General features: G+C 41.3%; 1 non-coding gene across 1 annotated transcript; it reads left to right on the top strand.

Moving 5' to 3' along the window:
• The first annotated feature begins 999 nt into the window (after positions 1-999).
• On the top strand, positions 1,000-1,106 carry LOC112449645 (U6 spliceosomal RNA). The gene has a single exon (XR_003038243.1). It is a non-coding gene; the product is annotated as a U6 spliceosomal RNA (small nuclear RNA).
• The last annotated feature ends 1,567 nt before the right edge of the window (positions 1,107-2,673 follow it).

The raw sequence follows: 2,673 nt of genomic DNA, 5'->3' as shown, positions 1-2,673 counted from the left end.
GCATGCACAGTGATAGAAGAGGAAGTCATAAACCTTTGAAGCATGAGAGAGATGGATATGCCATTGCTGGAATGGAGTTGGATAGCACCTTAAGAAGGGAATATATTTGGCCACTAGGAGCTGAGAACAGTCCTTAGTTGATAGCCAGCAAGGATATGGGTCTCGTTCTTCCAAATATAAAGAACTGAATTCTCCCATAGCCTTAGAAAGTTTGGGAATGGATCTTTCTCTAAAATTTCCAAATAAAAGCACAGCCTGTCATATAGCTTGACTTTGGCCTTGTGAGACTGAAAACAGAGGAGCCAGTGGAGCCTACCTAGGTCTTATCAGTGAAATAATAAACAAACATTGTTTTAAACTGATATATTTGTGGTAATTTGTTATGCAGTGATAGAAGATTATATGAATGGGCAGAGGAAGTCGAGTTATAGGGGTGAGATGGTTGGTGAATCTGAGGTTGAACAAGAAGTGAAAAAGGACAGTTTGAGTTGGAACTTTAGATTTTCCATATTTTTATCAATCTTTTGTAAGGAGTTTGCAGGGAAGCAATTTTGGAATTTTCCTATCTTTTAGAGGCCTTTTCCTATCAAACAAATAATTATGCTGTCCATAGAATATTTGGAGTCTTTGTGTTACGAAACCAGACTTGGGTCTGTTCATCCCTAAGTAGTAAAGTCAATTCACTGACACTGAGTTGTGGTGAAGGAAAGTTCATCGCTTATTTCAGGGCACCAAAGGAGAAGCGTGGGGGTCAGTACTCACAAGACTCCAACTCCCTGACAGTTTTCAATGAAAGGATTTTATGTATTTATTTATTTTTTAGTTAAGTTTTTAAATTTTATTTCTTATTTTTATTTTTTGGCCACTCTGCATGGTATGTTGGATCTTAGTTCCCTTGCTAGGGATTGAATCCAAGCCCCCTGCAGTGGAAGTGCAGGGTCTTAACCACAGGACCACCAGGGAAGTCCCAGGGAAAGACTTTTTTTAAAAGAAAGTGAGGTGCTCGCTTCAGCAGCACATATACTAAAATTGGAACGATACAGAGAAGATTAGCATGGCCCCTGCGCAAGGATGACACGCAAATTCGTGAAGCGTTCCATATTAAAAAAAAAAAAAAGAAAGTGAGAAAGATTATTGTTTTGTGTGTGATTAGCTAGTGGACATTCTTCTGTTTGGTTAGTAGTGAGGTAATTAGGAGCCAACATCCTCAACCTTCTGGCTCCAGCTTCTGGTTCTGGGTCTACATACTGATGGTCAGCATCCTTCCAATTTCTTCCAACTGGTAGAAGTTTCAGTATCTTCAAAGCACCTCAGAGGATATGGTTCAGAATATTATCTATATCCTGTGTGCATGCTCAGTCATGTCTGACTCTTTGTGACTCCCTGGACTGTAGCCTGCCAGGCTCCTCTGTTCATGGGATTTCCCAGGCAAGAATACTGGAGTAGGTTGACATTTCATCCTGCAGGGGATCTTCCCGACCCAGGGATCGAACCTGTGTCTCCTATGTCTCCTGCATTGGCAGGTGGACTGTTTACCACTAAGCCACCTGGGAAGACCTATCTATATCCTCAGAGGAGGAACTAAAGCTTCTTGAATTTGTTTCATGCTGCTAAGTAACTTCAGACGTGTCTGACTCTGTGCAACCCAATAGACAGCAGCCCACCAGGCTCCCCTATCCCTGGGATTCTCCAGGCAAGAACACTGGAGTGGGTTGCCATTTCCTTCTCCAATGCATGAAAGTGAAAAGTGAAAGTGAAGTCACTCAGTCATGTCCAACCCTCAGCGATCCCATGGACTGCAGCCCTCCAGGCTTCTCCATCCATGGGATTTTCCAGGCAAAAGTACTGGAGTGGGGTGCTATTGCCTTCTCTGGAATTTGTTTCATAGCTAAACTCTTTGACTATTTTCCTTTGTTTCTGCATCTTCTCACTTTTTGATGAAATCTGTTCTTTGGAAGGCCCAGATAGTTAAAGTTTTTCTACAAATAAGAGGCAGGAGGAGGACATGGGGAGTTCTATCCAGTGAAAGCCCCATAGAGTCCTGCTCAGTTACATTTGTGACATACATGAATTACTTTCCATGTCTGAAGTTCTAAATTACTGTGGGTAAAATCCTGTAGAAGCAATTTAGTGCTGTGGCACCATGATATTTGTACATGTAAGATGCTGAATAGTGGATGGTAGTTTCACTGGACTGATGATTACCCATAATTAAATAAAGAGAAAGTGAGGGATGGATAAGATCCTCATCAATATCATTTCAACTTTGTACTTTATCCATGGGAATCCTGAGTAGTGAAGATGATTTAAATCAAGAGATCTATACGAAGAACTCTAAAAAAGAGGAGGAAATGTTTAGGTGGTGCTCAACAGAAGGAGGTAGGGCACTGGTCAGATTTGAGAAAGGAAGATAACAAGGTAATATTAAGTGACCTTGTCTTATATGCAGCAGATATAGTCCCCTCCCAATCACACCACAAACTGCAGAAGCATTTTAACTATGGCCTGTGCCTCTAGGCAAAAGCTTTTATTCAGAATGCCAGGAAATTCTGACAACACCTAGAAAGACTGGTCTACTTTTGGGAAGAGAGGTAAATTTTAGCCAGAGGGATAAACTGAAGTTCATCCAGTTTGTGTAATAGTTGTTCAAAAACAGTTCTCAGAAGAGGACCC

Source organism: Bos taurus, chromosome 14, assembly GCF_002263795.3.
Source record: "Bos taurus isolate L1 Dominette 01449 registration number 42190680 breed Hereford chromosome 14, ARS-UCD2.0, whole genome shotgun sequence".
NCBI lineage: Eukaryota > Metazoa > Chordata > Mammalia > Artiodactyla > Bovidae > Bos > Bos taurus.
This window is presented reverse-complemented; position numbering and strand designations above follow the sequence as displayed.